The sequence below is a fragment of the Ranitomeya variabilis genome, chromosome 5 (genome assembly GCF_051348905.1).
Source record: "Ranitomeya variabilis isolate aRanVar5 chromosome 5, aRanVar5.hap1, whole genome shotgun sequence".
Lineage (NCBI taxonomy): Eukaryota > Metazoa > Chordata > Amphibia > Anura > Dendrobatidae > Ranitomeya > Ranitomeya variabilis.
The window spans coordinates 169,484,388-169,502,660 of NC_135236.1; positions in this window are offsets into that span (position 1 = coordinate 169,484,388).

Consider the following 18,273-nt stretch of genomic DNA (forward strand, 5'->3'; position numbering starts at 1 on the left):
CAGGAGAGAGCTATACATCACTGCACCTCCAATTTAGAGTTGGTAAATCTACCATCTCTAACATTGTGAGGTGTACATGTACCGTCATCTGGCAGAAGTTGCAACCTATAGTGATGCCTTCCCCAACCGAGGAGACTTGGCTGCAGGTTGCAGCAGGCTTTCAGTCTGTGGCCAATTTCCCAAACTGCATAGGTGCAGTCGATGGTAAACATGTTAGGGTTCAGCAGCCACCACGATCAGGATCACGCTTCTTTAATTATAAGAAGTATTTTTCAGTGGTCCTGATGGCGGTGGCTGATGCCCATTACAAATTTGTTGCCATTGATGTTGGTGCCTATGGTAGTACTGGGGATTCTCGGGTGTTGCGAACGTCACAGATTGGGATGCAAATTCTTCGAGATGGCGGCACGCTCCCAGCCCCAAGACCTTTGCCGGGTTCCACACATCCAGTACCCTTTGTGATGGTATCGGATGAGGCGTTTCCATTAACGACAACCCTGCTGCGCCCATACCCACGAAGGGGACTGGATGCCCGGCGGAGGATTTTTAATTATCGGCTGAGTCGTGCACGCAGATATGTGGAATGCACCTTTGGGATCATGACCATTCAGTGGAGGATCTTTCACACTGCCATTCAGTTGGACACAGACACCGTTGATGCTGTGATAAAGGCTTGCTGTGTACTCCACAACTATGCTCGTGAGTACAACACTGACGTAGATGTGGAGTACCAGCAGCCAGTATTTAATCCAGTTGTCAACGGGGGTATGGGCAGGCCGTCCAACTCTGGTGTGCGTGTGAGAGAATCCTTCACTGACTACTTTATGAGTCCAGAAGGTGCCGTGCACTGGCAATACTCCTGTGCTGGTGTTGAGCAGCCTGACCAGCAGAGAAGGATGCATCTACACTGACCGTCCCCAAAAAGTTGCCGACATCGCTGCTAACAGTTGTGAAAAGATCACGAAGAATGATAAACGACAGCAATCAACACCAAATTTTGTTTCAAAATTTTTTTTTTTCAACTTACCAAAAAAAGAAAAAAAAAATTGGTTGTAATTTAAATAAAAAATTTTTTTTGCATTTAATTTTGTTTGTTTCTTTGTATGTCAGAAAAATGGGTGGTGTTTTCATAAATTAACAGCAGTATGAGATATACAATAGTTAACACATCAACCCCTAAACCACTAATCGATAGCCCATAAACCCAGGACAGCGGCCTTGTCCCCATTGTCTAAAAAGAAGAGAATATTTTTTGAAAAAAAACATTTATTTTAAAGAACACAAATTGGTGGTAATTTTTACAATTGATTTTTCAATTTGAAAAAAAAAATATAAACAGCCCCTTTCAAAGCCAACATGCAACAGGAGCTACAAACAAAAGCTCTGGTCTGGACACCATTCAATTATGAAAGGTGTACTCTTGAGAATAGAGGAAATTTGTTGCCTCTGCTTGAGAAGTTGTTCCCCCCAGCTGCTGCGAACTTCCTCTATCACCAAAACTTCCTTGGCTGCCTCTATCTCCATAACTTCCTTGGCTGCCTCTATCTCCATAACTTCCTTGGCTGACTCTATCTCCGTAACTTCCTTGGCTGTTGGCCAAATACTGGGGTCTTGTAGCTGGTGTTTCAGGTGTTCTGTGTCGGGGCCTGAAAAGTCCCAACACCCCCATCAGAACCTCATTGTATGGCGAAATAGGAGCAGGGTCCTCCAGAGCAGTGAGGGACATCTGGACCATAGACATAAAAAGAGATTGTCTATCCGGTGGCAGGGAGCGTGTTTTTCTTGCGACAGTTAGTGCGAACGAGTCGCAATGGTCGTCGCTACTTGATTTTTTGATGAAATCCAAGGTGTCACTGGCAATTTGAATCGTTTGGTCCTCTTGGTTCTTCTTTGTTTTTTTTTTTTTTTTCTCTGCTGCCACCGGATAGACAGCTCTCTTCTCCACTCTCACAGCTTCTACGGAATCAGATGCTTCAGCAGCTGCTGAAGCAGATGTGGATGCAGCTGTTGAAGTGGATGTTGATTCAGCAGAAGCTGTGGGAATGGAGGGAGAGATGGTCCCTCCCACTCCAGAGGAACTGCCTGCTCCATCCTCTGTGTCGCTGTCCTCTAAATCAGCTGCAGACATGTTCCGTCCTGTGGGGGAAAAAAAAGATCATTAATAAAATTTTTAGCACAACATATTATATATAAATAATCTTGTGGAGTGTATTTTAACTTACCTTCTCAATGTCCTGCTGGTCACAATGAACTGTAGCTCTTCGCTGAATGGGAATTTTGTTTTGCTCGGCGAAGAGCCGCTCCTTGAACAGTCATTTAGATATTTGTTAAATCGGTCTCTGATGGAGCGCCAACGTTGCCTCACATCTTTATCTACCAAAAAAAGGTTCCAAAAAACAAAATTTTTTTAGAGATCTAAACAAATTATATTTTTTAATATACTAAAGGTTTACTAAATAAATGTAATTATAATTACCAATTTGCCGTCGTGTTGCCCCAGGATATTTGTCCCAATCCGGGAACATGTCGCGAACTATTTTTGTCCACGCGAGTTCCCTAAAATATTTATCCTTATAGGATTCATCTGAAGGGTCCCACAGGGCCGGATAATCACGAACCTACAATGAATACAATAGTGTCATCTCATAATCTATAGAACGACCAAGTAATGTTACACAAATGCTTTTAAAAAGTTGAAATATATCAAAATAAACCCTAATAAATGAACACAAGCACAAACTGAAAACACAAACACCAATAAAAACGTTTCTGTGCAGTTGTTTTACTACTAGCTCTGGCGCCGTCAATCCAGAGCGGTGCGTGCGCCAATCAACAACATCAAGTAAAAAACCCACTATAAACTGAAATAGTTAGGGTAGGGTTAGGGCTCATAACCCTAAGGACCCAACCCCTAAAGGGATACTAACCCGAAAGGGATCCTACCCCTAACCCTAAAGGGAGCCTAGGGTTAATGATAGAGTTGCTATTGTAAGGTGGCATTAAGCACATTTAATAATGGATAGGCGTCAATAAGATGCCTATCCATTATTAATCCTATTAAAGGGTTACTATAATATATGTGGACCCCCTAAAAAAAATATATATAAAAAAAATAAAAATACGTGCCACGTATATACGTGCCACGTATTTCAGTGCCACGTATATACGTGCCACGTCTTTTAGTGCCACGTATATACGTGCCACGTATTTCAGTGCCACGTATTTTAGTGCCACGTATTTTAGTGCCACGTATTTCAGTGCCACGTATTTCAGTGCCACGTATTTCAGTGCCACGTATCACGTGTTTCAGTGCCACGTATTTTAGTGCCACGTATTTAAGTGCCACGTATATACGTGCCACGTATTTCAGTGCCACGTATTTAAGTGCCACGTATCACGTGTTTCAGTGCCACGTATATACGTGCCACGTATTTTAGTGCCACGTATTTAAGTTGCACGTATTTTTGCTATTGTAAGGTGGCATTAATCCCGGTTAATAATGGAGAGGCGTCAATAAGACGCCTATCCATTATTAATGCTATTAAAGGGTTAAATGGCGGAAAAAATTGGCGTGGGCACCCGCGCAATTTTCTCCGACAGAATGGTAAAGCCAGTGACTGAGGGCAGATATAAATAGCCTAGAGAGGGTCCATGGTTATTGGCCCCCCCGTGGCTACAAACATCTGCCCCCAGCCACCCCAGAAAAGGCACATCTGGAAGATGCGCCTATTCTGGCACTTGGCCACTCTCTTCCCACTCCCTGTAGCGGTGGGATATGGGGTAATGAGGGGTTAATGCCACCTTGCTATTGTAAGGTGGCATTAAGCCCGGTTAATAATGGAGAGGCGTCAATAAGACGCCTATCCATTATTAAGCCAATGAAAGGGTTAAAAAAAAATACACAAAGACTAGAAAAAAAATAAAAAAAATAAAGACACCCACTTTTTGACCATATTTTATTGGACGCTCAATCCGTCCTGAAGACCCTCGACCTGAAAAAGAGGCAAAATAAAAAAACAAATTCATACTCCCTGGCCCTGTCCGCAGAAATCCATCGAGGGTCCCACGAAGATCTTCCATGGAGAACAGACACATCCAGAGATATGTCTGCTCTCCACGGCTGCAGCAACACCCTGACAGGAGCCATAGTTCCTGTCGGTGTGTCACTGCGCATGCACGAGCGAGTTAACCGGCGGTCATTGACCCCGGCACTCTCGCTTAACGGCAGTGCTGCGTGGGAAAGTTCAACGCAGCTGTACTGCCGTTAACCGAGACGCCGGAGCCATTGAACGCCGGGACAGTACGCGATACACTGCTAGGAGCTTCGCTCCTGGCAGTGTATCGCCGGAGAGCAGGGGATCGGCGTGGGACACTCGTTTTATGGATTCTGCGGACAGGGAGTATGAATTAGATTTTTTATTTTGGGTTTTTTTCCTGGAGGATCGAGGGCTTCGCCTACAAGTGTGCTGTTGGTGAGTATATACTCTGTGTTATGTGTTGTATGTACTGTACTGTGTGTCATGTATGTGTATTGTGTGTAGGTGTTTTGTGTAACTTTACAACTGTGCTAAGTCGCCGGACACAGGGACAACTCTCCCATCCTAATACCGGATGGGAGTAGTAGTCCCATACGGCGACTTAGCACAATGGAGGCACTAGCGTCGCATGGGGACACACACACACACACACACACACACACACACACACACACACACACACACACACACACACACACACACACATATACACACACACACACATACATACCAAATCAATCAGACGCCCGACATCGATCCCCATGCGACGGTATGCCTCCATGACAGTCTCTTCGGGATACAGGACCACGCACTTCCGGCCACGCACTTCCGCCCGCTTCCCCGCACTTCCTGCTGCAGCGGTTCTGCACCACAAACCGCAATAAAACCCGCAGATATATTTTTGATCTGCGGGTTTTACTGCGGGTTTGACCTCACAATGGAGGTCTATGGGTGCAGAACCGCTGCGGTTTCGGACAAAGAAGTGACATGCTCCTTCTTTTTTCCCGCAGCTATTCAGCGCGTTTTTTTTTTTTTAATTCAGGATCGTGTGCACAGCGGTTCCTGTTTTCCATAGGGTACAATGTACTGTATTTAGCAACTGGATAAAAATTAACCTTTATTAGGTATATTAAAAAACCAATATAGATAAAATCTTGATATGAACCAAATAAAGAGAAAAACAACAACAACAGTAAACACAAAAACCCTGTTGTGATGAGTGCCCTATTACCTTCACAGAACGGGAAAGACAAACCAAGAAAAATGACATATAACAAATACAATACGATAGCTGGGGCAATGGAGATGAATATGCAGTGAGATCCACCCTAACACATGGGTTTGGTAATACCCATGATCTTATGCTTTACAGCATCTCTATGATAATATTCCACCATTATTTGTCCCTTGAAGTTGTCACTATTGAACCCATCTAGGGAATACTCATGAGAAGTGTAAATGAGGACAAATGTTTCCCATAGCTTTATGGATGGGTAATCATGTGTGAAGGGCATTTTTGAAAACGCCCCTAAAATGTGCTGCTAATTTGCACTGACAGTGCTCCAATCCAATGTATTTTTGTCCGAACTGCCTAGACATAGCGGTTAAATCCGGATATTGTATATCATATATGAGACTTGCAATATATATATATATTGAGGGGGTCCAAAAATTTTCTTCTCCTGTGAGCAGGATTGAGGATAGGAATTGAACGCGGTGACGTGTGTGGTCGTAGCCACAGTAACAGATCCAATTGTTTGCATCACAATAGCGTTGGATCTAAGGTGTATCAACCATTGGCCCACCTAGTGTGAGCCTAAGAATTGCTTGGGATTGGAAGCCAGTCTAAAACACTGTCAGTTCTGTTTGTATTTGTTATATGTCATTTTTCTTGGTTTGTCTTTCCCATTCTGTGAAGGTAATAGGGCACTCATCACAACAGGGTTTTTGTGTTTACTGTTGTTGTTGTTTTTCTCTTTATTTGGTTCATATCAAGATTTTATCTATATTGGTTTTTTAATATACCTAATAAAGGTTAATTTTTATCCAGTTGCTAAATAAGGTATCATATCCATTGGATAAAGCACACCACGCTTAATATATATTTACCAGTGGCATGGCAGGATTTCTCAGCACAGGAATTGACACAAATCTATGGGTTACGGAGGCCAGGGAGGTTTTCTCTGAAAAATCCTATACTCAGAAAAAATATGTCCCCTCTTTTAATGCCGCATTTAAAGAATTGACCAGAGTATACAAAGATCAAATAGCCTCATGGTGGGAAGTGCAGAGTTTGGACAATTATATAAAATCAGGTATTGTCCCTAGACATTTAAGAATTACTCTGGCCCCGGGCTATCGTTATAAAAATCCCAGCTTACTTGCTAAATGGGAGAGGGAAGCTACAGCAAGTTCACTTAGATTGATGGGTCTTCTGCTGGATGAGGAAAAGCAAAATTTGAATCTCCTGAATGAATCCTTGAAGGAACATATAGATATAACCAAAAAATTCTCTGCCGAGCCAGAGTTTTCTAAAAAAGAAACACAATTACAGAACTCGGTAGAGAGATTTCAGTATCATTTGAAAGACAAAAAACACAAATTCTTTATAAGGGATCTTCAGGAGTTCAAAGACAATAAGGCTTATTCTTTTTCCTCCAGCAGATTTTATCGTAAACCAGACACAGATATCTCATCCTCAGAAGCAGAAGTGTCGGACAGTGAAGGCAGGCCAGGTGGACAGAGAGGTAGGGGCAAAAATAGGGGGAGAGGGAGTAACTGGGGGCGTGGTGGTAACAAAAGATCCCCAGTAAAGAGTAATTTTTTAGATCTAAGCTACCCTCTCAGAAGTCGAACGAATCCCCCCACGTAGATTTGCAGATAATAAATTTGTCCTCTAGATCTTTATCAGGGACTGAAATATCATTACTGAGTAAGGGTCTATCTTTTGTACCCAGCTCTGATATGGACACGTTTGAAGTGATCAAAGACGTGAATTTATTTGTAAGACGCCTTAAATGGAAAAAAAATTTTCTAAAGGAAGAAAGGAAACAATGTACTGAACTGGGGATTTCTGAGGATTTATTGCAGGATGTCCGCCTCTTATTCCATTTAGGAGACATGGATCCTAATATGGAGGGTTTAGGTCCCTTTACAAAGCTGAAAAATAAGAGCTCGAGTATGCCCCCACCCATGGGAGACTTGAGCTCTATTGATATCTTTTTGAATTTGGTTACAGAGGACCTTCTAAAAATGTCCAATACAAAGAGGGGGAACCCATACAACCTGTCTAAAAGTGAAATGAATTGCTTATGTAATTTGGAAAAAGATAAGAATATCACTATAAAGCCCTCAGATAAAGGAGGCAATGTGGTAGTAATGGACACTAAAAACTATCATACGTTGTGTCTTTCGTTACTGGAAAGAAAAGAAGAATATAAAATACTACCACAGAGCCCCTTAAAACAATTTGAATGTGAATTAAAATCTATAATTGAGGAGGGTTTTAGGGATGGAGTAGTGAGCAAGGACGAGAGGGATTACCTGTTACCAAAGCATCCAGTAACCCCAACTTTTTACTTCCTCCCCAAGATCCATAAGGGGACCAATCCCCTTAAAGGACGACCTATTGTCTCCGGTAATAACAGTTTGACTGAAAAAATTGGCACCTATATTGACAAGATCCTTAAGCCATTTGTGGGAGCCTTGAATTCTTATGTGCGGGACACCACAGACCTTTTGCTTAGGTTGGAAGATGTTTACCTCGACCCAGACATGATTCTGGGCAGCATAGATGTGGAGGCGCTATACTCGTCAATCCCACATGACAAAGGTCTAATGGCTGTGAGCCACTATCTGAGCACAAGAGGAACACAATATGACAGGCATAACAACTTTGTCATAAAAGCTTTGGAATTTTGTTTGACCCGAAATGTATTTCTATTTGACCGTAAGTACTTCCACCAGCTCAGGGGCACCGCGATGGGCAGCCCTTGTGCGCCCTCGTATGCAAATTTGCTCCTGGGCTGGTGGGAGGAAACGGTCGTTTTCGGGGATACTTTTGCCCATTCTGAGGAGAGAATAGTTATGTGGCTGAGGTATATTGACGACATTTTCGTAATTTGGAGAGGTGAAGCCACTGAATTTGGTAACTTTGTTGAAGGTCTAAATGTCAATGATCTGGGCCTCCATTTCACGTTTGAAGCCAATACCACAAATTTGGCATTCCTGGACATACGTATTGAAAAATGTCCCAATGGTGAACTGATCACAAGGACACATAGAAAAGATACAGCCACTAACTCTCTCCTCAGGTGGGAAAGCAGCCACCCAGCTCCCTTAAAAAGAGGTATCCCCAAGGGACAATACTTCAGAGTGCGCAGAAATTGTTCCAAGTTAGTGACATTCCAAGAACAAGCCAAAGACCTAAAAAATCGTTTCTTGGAAAGGGGTTATCCAGAGGGTGTATTGAATAGAGCCTATAAAGAATCTCTGGAAAAAGAAAGGAAAGAATTGTTGACATCAAAGCCTAAGTCGGAGGATGAGAACATTATACGCTTCGTTACGAGATATTCAAATGGAGCTAATTGTATTAGAGAAATCTTCCAAAGACACTGGCCGATTTTACAGATGGACAGGGACATTAAAGGGAACCTGTCACCATGTTTTTGGAAGATGGGATAAAAATAGCGTTAAATAGGGGCAGAGGTGGGCATTACATTAGTGTGTTTGTTATGCGTTTATTACCCACCTAAGTTGCCGAAATACCTTTGCAAAGTCTCCGTTTTCGCCTGTCAATCAGGCTGGTCTGGTCAAAAGGGCGTCTTGTCTTCCCCCAGATTTTGCGTAGTTTTCCGTTGGTGGCGTAGTGGTGTGCGCATGCCCAAAGTCCTGAATCCTCTGCCAGGGGATTTAAAAGAGCGCGCTGTTCGTTTTCATTGGTGATCGGTGGGCGCGGCCATCTTCCTTTGGCCGCGCGTGCGCAGAAGCGGCGCTCTGCTGGCCGCGGCTTCAGGAAAATGGCCGCGGGATGCCGCGCGTGCGCAGATGGATATCGCGGCGGCCATTTTCCTGAAGCCGCGGCCAGCAGAGCGCCGCTTCTGCGCACGCGCGGCCAAAGGAAGATGGCCGCGCCCACCGATCACCAATGAAAACGAACAGCGCGCTCTTTTAAATCCCCTGGCAGAGGATTCGGGACCTTGGGCATGCGCACACCACTACGCCACCAACGGAAAACTACGCAAAATCTGGGGGAAGACAACGCCCTTTTGACCAGACCAGCCTGATTGACAGGCGAAAACGGAGACTTTGCAAAGGTATTTCGGCAACTTAGGTGGGTAATAAACGCATAACAAACACACTAATGTAATGCCCACCTCTGCCCCTATTTAACGCTATTTTTATCCCATCTTCCAAAAACGTGGTGACAGGTTCCCTTTAAGAAATATGTCCCATCGGCACCCCAGATAACCTATAGAAAGGGGAGATCCCTACGTGACAGATTGGTTCACAGCCATTTTGACTCTGGAAACAGCTCAGGTCTAATAACAGACCAGATAAAGGGGTGTTATAGATGTGGCAAATGTAAAAGCTGTGTCGCCATTAGACCTTCCAAAAGTTTTTGCAGCAATGTCACAGGTACCACGTACATTATTAGGCATTTTATCAACTGCCGCACAAAAGGGGTTGTCTATAAGGCCACATGTGAATGTGGACTCGAGTACGTGGGCAAAACGAAGAGGGAGTTTCGCAAGAGAGTTGGCGAGCACCTCCGTGACATCGCGAACAAGAGGGAAACCCCAGTGGCTACCCACATAAATTTGGTCCATCAGGGCAACTCGAGTAAAATCCATTTCATGGGGATTGACAAGATAGCGCCTCCGCAGAGAGGGGGCAACTGGGACAAACTAATACTTCAAAAAGAGGCAAGATGGATATTTATGCTAAAAACAGTACAACCACTGGGGCTGAATGAGATACAATCGTACAGCTGTTTTTTATAAAATCTTGGCAGTTTTGTGTTTAAAATGAAAACCCGACACAAGCATAATGTTCGATCTATCAGGGTATAATAATAGGGCCAGCCATCGTTGAGTGGGGGCGCCATGTCTGAAGATCTTTAGGGTGCCAACCCCCGCGATAGGTAGGGCCATTTGGATAGGAATATTCTACAGCCTACACTACCTTGCACCAGCCCTTTTGGTACATTTGAAGAATGAAGAATAATTTTTACATATAAGCTCTTCTTTCCAGCTATCCTTTGTAGGTTTGAGGGCTTTATAGGGAAAGATATATTGGGACAGACTACGTTGAGTGGGGGCGCCAAATGCGCAGGTCTCTCCTAGGGTGCCAACCTCCGCGATAGGTAGGGTAAGGAGAGTAGAGATTTTTGTATAGGGCACCCATAGGGTCACCTTTTCCTACGTTTTGGGGTGTTGGTAGGTGGTGTCCTGCATATGTGAATTCTTTCCTTATAATAATTTTTCAATTTTTCTATTCGGTTGGGCAGCGAGATATTTTCATTTTCTCTCGTCCTTGCTTGCTATTTGTCATATGATGCATAAGTCTTTTTAAAAGGGGTATGTTATACACTCTTTTAGTTAGAGTCAACTGGCCTTTGGTCTCCATATTAGTTGTCATGATTATATGCTGAGTGATCTCTGACCATGCCCATTTGGTGTACAGGAGTAGTGTTCATACTAATCTTCCTGTTTCTGGGAGTGTTTATCACAAGCACGTTAAAATGAATAGTGAATATAAAGTGCTGTAGTGTGAATAGGCACTCTTAGGGAACACGATTGCACTAACATGTGCATTGGTGATCCTTTTGTTTGTATAACAATGCCCGGCATACAACAGCTCATATATGTAGGGTTGGACCTAGTACAAGCACGGTGACGCGCATGCGCCGCTGTGCGGGGATCCCTAGTGCCCAACGAAGCAGGTGAGCGCTTTGAGCTGTCAGGCAATAGAGGGGGAAGCCCGGAGTACGCGTCACACGCCAAGGGGCGGGGTTATTATAGCGCGGCACGGAGCAGAAGCTATAAATATCACAGAGAGGGGAGACCCGTAATGGCAGCAGCATTCTCTCCCCTGATGAATCCACAAGGAGGAAACGCGTCGGGAGACGCTTCTTGCAGCATAATCTTCTAACGGGGTCATACATGAGGTGGACGGTGGCTAGATCGATAGCTGGGGCAATGGAGATGAATATGCGGTGAGATCCACCCTAACACATGGGTTTGGTAATACCCATGATCTTATGCTTTACAGCATCTCTATGATAATATTCCACCATTATTTGTCCCTTGAAGTTGTCACTATTGAACCCATCTAGGGAATACTCATGAGAAGTGTAAATGAGGACAAATGTTTCCCATAGCTTTATGGATGGGTAATCATGTGTGAAGGGCATTTTTGAAAACGCCCCTAAAATGTGCTGCTAATTTGCACTGACAGTGCTCCAATCCAATGTATTTTTGTCCGAACTGCCTAGACATAGCGGTTAAATCCGGATATTGTATATCATATATGAGACTTGCAATATATATATATATTGAGGGGGTCCAAAAATTTTCTTCTCCTGTGAGCAGGATTGAGGATAAGAATTGAACGCGGTGACGTGTGTGGTCGTAGCCACAGTAACAGATCCAATTGTTTGCATCACAATAGCGTTGGATCTAAGGTGTATCAACCATTGGCCCACCTAGTGTGAGCCTAAGAATTGCTTGGGATTGGAAGCCAGTCTAAAACACTGTCAGTTCTGTTTGTATTTGTTATATGTCATTTTTCTTGGTTTGTCTTTCCCGTTCTGTGAAGGTAATAGGGCACTCATCACAACAGGGTTTTTGTGTTTACTGTTGTTGTTGTTTTTCTCTTTATTTGGTTCATATCAAGATTTTATCTATATTGGTTTTTTAATATACCTAATAAAGGTTAATTTTTATCCAGTTGCTAAATAAGGTATCATATCCATTGGATAAAGCACACCACGCTTAATATACAATGTACTGTACCCTGCATGGAAAAAAGCTGCGGAACCGCAACGGCAAAACCGCTGCGGTTCTGCAGTAAAAAACGCACTGTGTGAACATGGCCTTATCTCGAGCTCCGCTTGCAGAACACATTACTTAATTTTTCCCAACTTCTACATTACACCACATGAAGAAAAAAAGGCGACATAGTGTCACTCTGTACAGTAACAGGACCGCCCCCCCATTTAAAACAGTATACTTAAAAAAAAAATACATCACTGCAGTAATAATATCCCTTAATTAGCCCCTATGTCCAGCATTGCCCCCAGACAGTGTGTTCAACAATCTGCCCCAGTATGTCCAGCATATTGCCCCAGAGTGTCCAGCATTGCCCCCAGTGTGTCCAGCAATCTGCCCCAGTGTGTCCAGCATATTACCCCCAGTGTGTCCAGCATATTACCCCCAGTGTGTCCATCATATTACCCCCAGTGTGTCCAGCAATCTGCCCCAGTGTCTCCAGCATTGCCCCAGTGTCTCCAGCATTGCCCCAGTGTGTCCAGCAATCATCTGCCCCAGTGTGTCCTCCAGCATTGCCCCCAGTGTGTCCAGCAATCTGCCCCAGTGTCTCCAGCATTGCCCCAGTGTCTCCAGCATTGCCCCCAGTGTCTCCAGCAATCATCTGCCCCAGTGTGTCCTCCAGCATTGCCCCCAGTGTCTCCAGCATTGCCCCCAGTGTATCCAGCAATCAGTTGCCCCAGTGTGTCCTCCAGCATTGCCCCCAGTGTGTCCAGCAATCTGCCTGTTGTGAATTCTCTTGGGTTCCCTCCGATGGTTGTTGGTGGTAATACAGTTGTCCCTGGGTTGCAATCCTGGGCAGGTGTCCCTGCTGATTGCAGCTCTGACTGGGGTATTTAGGTGTGCAGGATTCATTAGCCCTTGCCAGTTGTCCATTGTTTTTGAAGGTTTTGCATCTCTGTCTGGTTCCTCCTGCCCTGTTGCCAAATCACTAAAGATAAGTGTCTGGTTTTTGTTTCTGCAGCACACATGCTGTGTGCTTTACAATTCAGTGCTATTCATTGTTTTTTCTTGTCCAGCTTAGACTGTGTTTGGATTTTTTCAGTCATGTTAGATTCTCAGGAGATGCAGATTTACATTCCATGTCTTTAGTTAGATGGTGGAATTTTGTATTATCTGCTGTGGATGTTTTTAGGGTTTTAATACTGACCGCTTAGTATTCTGTCCTATCCTTTTCTATTTAGCTAGAGGTGCCTCTTTTGCTAAATCCTGTTTTCTGCCTGCGTGTGTCTTTCCTCTTATACTCACAGTCAATATTTGTGGGGGGCTGCCTATCCTTTGGGGTTCTGCTCTGAGGCAAGATAGAATTCCCATTTCCATCTATAGGGGTATTTAGGCCTCCGGCTGTGTCGAGGTGTCTAGGATGTGTTAGCCTCCAATTGGCTGGCAGCTGTTGTTAACTATTGACGTGCGGGCGTGCACCTGCACATCAATAGGAAACCGCCGCAGAGCCGGTAGGGGCCCGGTGAGCAGATGAGACGGGGCCCGATGCGGGCCCCCTCTCTCTGCCCACCGGGTCCGGGCCCATAAATGATACGCCAGCCTGACAGGGGCACATGCAGTAATGCCCTGATGGCGGCGGCCGGCGGGCAATCTGTGCGGTAGCCCAGGGCCCCCCCACACCACTGGGCCCTGGGCTACCGCCCAGATTGACCCTCTTATAATCCGCCCCTGGACGTGACAGGTTCCCTTTTAGAAAAAAAGACTAGCCCAGTGGGTGGGCCCTAGTACTGATAAGAATGGGGGCACTTCCTGGTTAGCGGGAGTTCAGTGTCAGCCAGTGAAGTGTAAAGGAGAGTCCAAGCTCTGGTGGAGTGGTTGGTTGCTAGGGGCAGCATGAGCCAGAGGGCAGTGGGCGACTACCGCTGTTGGACAATTTACAGGTACATTCTTTGATACACTGCTGCGTTTCAGAGAAAACATAGTTTGAAGATTCAGCCAAGGACCATTAGGAGAGACCTACTTAACGTGATGTGTTTATCTCCAGTTTCTCCCCATCTCCCTACAAGAGACTAACAGGTCTCCCCATTGTATGTACAATAAATAGGAAGTGACCTGTCAATCAACTGGAGCAGGCAGGGGAGGCTTTACAAACCAAGTTTTCTCTTAGACCATGAGAAAGGCTTATAGCCGAAACACGTAGGTCCGTCCCGATACCTATTTTATCTTGCTGTCTAGCCAGTTAGTGCTCTTGGTTCTTTTTAATGATGAAATTAAAACCAAGTTTTATATAATTACCATAAGATATATTAGATTAATAGCTTTTTTTCGGGGTTTTTATTTACAAGCATCACGTTTTTGATGCTGCAATTTGATGTCTCTTTTTGGTACGTCTTGTTTTAAATAAAGCTGCTTTGTTCTTGATACTTCCGGTATTTGGCTTTGACTAAACTGCATTGATACCATCATGTGTACATTACAGATGGGCCAGAGATTTCTATAATCCTATCCTCTTTGCTGGAACTGTAAGATGCTGCGTTTTTGTTAACTGTAATAATATGCAGCGTCAAAGATGGACCAAAAACTCATCATGGAAATAATCGGAGCATTTCAGGTTGCAGTCTCGCAACCGGCGTCTGATTCATACTGCCTGTGGCCCTAATGACAGGTTCCTTTGGATTAAGAGCAATTTTGGCACATGATGCATTGTAGTCCACGCCACAATTTCTCTAAACTGTGCCCCTTTTCTGGATAGGGTCTAGTGTAGTGTGATAAGTGTCACATCTGGAGCACAGCATGTACGTCAGCTCCTTCGAGCAAACTGAGAATAACTCTGGAGTAATTAGCTGAATACATTTCCCCCACTGATTTCCAGAACTCCAGTATTGGCTGTATTCACAAGTCCTAGTTAAAGGAGCTGTCCATTACTGGACAACCCATTATTAATGGGCCCAGGGAGGTAAAAAGAATAAAAATGAACGATACCATCCCAGACCAGTTCTGCTTCTCTGTACTAAGAGTCAACACTTAGGCTACGTTCCCACCATGACCTTTAGCGCGGTTTTGACCTTGCAGAATTTCTGCATAATTTCTGCACCCATTATTTAAATTAGGATACTTGCCTTTTTTATTGGATTTTTCTGTGTGGGTTTTTAACGTGTTTTATCACGTTTTTGACATTTCAGTTTTTTTATCCTTTGTTGGTGTGTCGGGCTTTAAATAAAGCTGCTGTGTTTTCTTACACTTAATGGCATTTGGCTTTGACAAAACTTTATTGCTATATTTAGGAGCAGTTTGAATGCGTTTTTGATTCATTTCCGCTGCGGAAACTCACTTAAAACGCCTGTGTGTTTTTTACTTGCGGAATTTCTGCACCTAATGCAAGTCTTTGGGGAAAATCCGCACAGAAAACTTAGCGTACCTGTAAGGAGATTGACATACTGCCCACATTCCACTGCCCACGGAAGCCTCTCCTCAGTGCAAGACATATGAAAGCCTGCATAGAGTTTGCTAAAAAACACCTGAAGGAATCCCAGACTATGAGAAATAAGATTCTCTGGTCTGATGAGACAAAGATAGACATTTTTGGTGATAATTCTAAGCGGTATGTGTGGAGAAAACCAGGCATTACTCATCACCTGCCCAATACAATGCCAACAGTGAAACATGGTGGTGGCAGCATCATGCTATCGGGTGTTTTTCAGCTGCAGGGACAGGACGACTGGTTGCCATTGATGGAAGCATGAATGTGGCCAAGTACAGAGATATCCTGGATGAAAACCTCTTCCACAGTGCTCTGGACCTCAGACTTGGCCGAAAGTTCACCATCCAACAAGACAATGACCGTAAGCACACAGCTAAAATAACAAAGGAGTGGCTTCAGAACAACTCTGACCATTCTTGACTGGCCAAGCCAGAGCCCTGACCTAAGCCCAATTGAGCATCTCTGGAGAGACCTGAAAATGGCTGCACACCAATGTTCACCATCCAACTTGGTAGAACTGGAGAGGATCTGCAAGGAAGAATGGCAGAGAATCCCCAAATCCAGGTGTGAAAAACTCGTTGCATCATTCCCAAAAAGACTCATGGCTGTACTAGCTCAAAAGGGTGCTTATACTCAATACTGAGCAAAGGGTCTGAATACTTTTGACCATGTGATATTTCAGTTTTTATTTTTTAATAAATTTGCAAAAATTACTACATTTCTGTTTTTTTCAGTCAAGATGGGGAGCAGAGTGTACATTAATGAGAAAAAAAAGTACGGTAAGTACCGACTAACAGCAGAGTTCCCTTGAGGGGAAAGAGAACACTGAACTGTGGGTTGAGTATAGGACTCCTGCTATCTCGACTGTGGTACTAAGCTGGGCTGTGGTGAAGGAAAAAAAACAGTGGAGATAGAGACCAAACGAGTAAAGAAAAAGGATTTGAGACCGTGTGAGAAGACGCTCCGTATTGTGATGGAAAAGTTTATCAGGCTGTGCACCTCCTATCCACTGTACTTAATTTCCACAAAGTTATCGCACAGTAAAAAGTTTATTTTCGACTGATGGTCTTCCTCATTGAAGTCCTCAACTTCTGGTCCTGGTCAACCAAAGTCATCTGTAACATGCGGCCTACATTACACAAGTCCACACACCCAGCCATGACCCCCACCTTCATGTAACATGCTGGTGCACAAAGAGACAAGTACCTAGCCCATGGTCACCGCCCCGAGCCACGTTGCCTCCCTGAAAGAGAAAGTAACATGCTGCGGATTTGAAACATTCATTGCAGGTCAGTTTATGCTGAGTAAAAAAAAACACAGAAGGCATGAGATTTCTATAATCCCATCCACTTTGCTGGAACTGTAAGGGTACCGTCACACAGTACCATTTACATCGCTACGACGGCACGATTCGTGACGTCGCAGCGTCGTATGATTATCGCTCCAGCGTCGTAGACTGCGGTCACACGTTGCAATCACGGCGCTGGAGCGATGCCGAAGTCCCCGGGTAACCAGGGTAAACATTGGGTTACTAAGCGCAGGGCCGCGCTTAGTAACCTGATGTTTACCGTGGTTACCAGCGTAAAAGTAAAAAAAAACAAACAGTACATACTCACCATCTGATGTCCGCCAGGTCCCTCGCCGTCTGCTTCCCGCTCTGACTGAGTGCAGCCGTACAGTGAGAGCAGAGCGCAGCGGCGACGTCACCGCTGTGATCTGCTCTCACTTTCCGGCCGGCAGACAGTCAGAGCGGGAAGCAGACGGCGAGGGACCTGACGGACATCAGATGGTGAGTATGTACTGTTTGTTTTTTTTTACTTTTACGCTGGTAACCAGGGTAAACATCGGATTACTAAGCGCGGCCCTGCGCTTAGTTACCCGATGTTTACCCTGGTTACCAGCGAACGCATCGCTGGATCGCTGTCACGCACAACGATCCAGCGATGACAGCGGGAGATCCAGCGACAAAAGAAAGTTTCAAACGATCTGCTACGACGTATGATTCTCAGCAGGGTCCCTGATCGCAGTAGCGTGTCAGACAGTGCGAGATCGTAACGATATCGCTAGAACGTCACGAATCGTACCGTCGTAGCGATAAAAATGCCACTGTGTGACGGTACCCTAAGACGTTGTGCTTTGGATGCAGTGATAATATGCAGCGTTAAAAAAGCAATAAAAGCTCATAGTGGGAAAGCAGTGTAATTTTGCACAGTTCTCTGGCACAAAATGACGGAGTAAATGCCGGCCCATGGACTAAAGGACAGCCTACAGAGTAAATGAGCCCATGGACTAAATGCCGGCCTACAGAGTAAATGACAACCGACGCAGTAAATGCTGGCCCATGGAGTAAGTAATGGGCCACAGAGTAAATGACAGCCTACAGAGTAAATAATGGGCCACAGAGTAAATAATGGGCCTACAGAGTAAATAATGGGCCACAGAGTAAATAATGGGCCACAGAGTAAATAATGGGCCACAGAGTAAATGAGCCATTGGAGTAAATGCCGGCTCACGAAGTAAATGAAAGTCCACTGAGTAAATACCGACCCATGGAGTAAATGAGCCCACGGAGTAAAATGGCAAATGGATAGAAACGTGCAGATTCTGTCCAATAACCTCTGTAGCTGCTCATGGACCAGTTTCCATCAGTCCCATCCAGCTTCTCTAGTAGCATATAAAGAAGATTTGTCTCATGATTGATGATAATTATCATCAGCTCCTGTACACAGAAGGAAGGGAACCTTGCCTGAATAACTACCCTGGC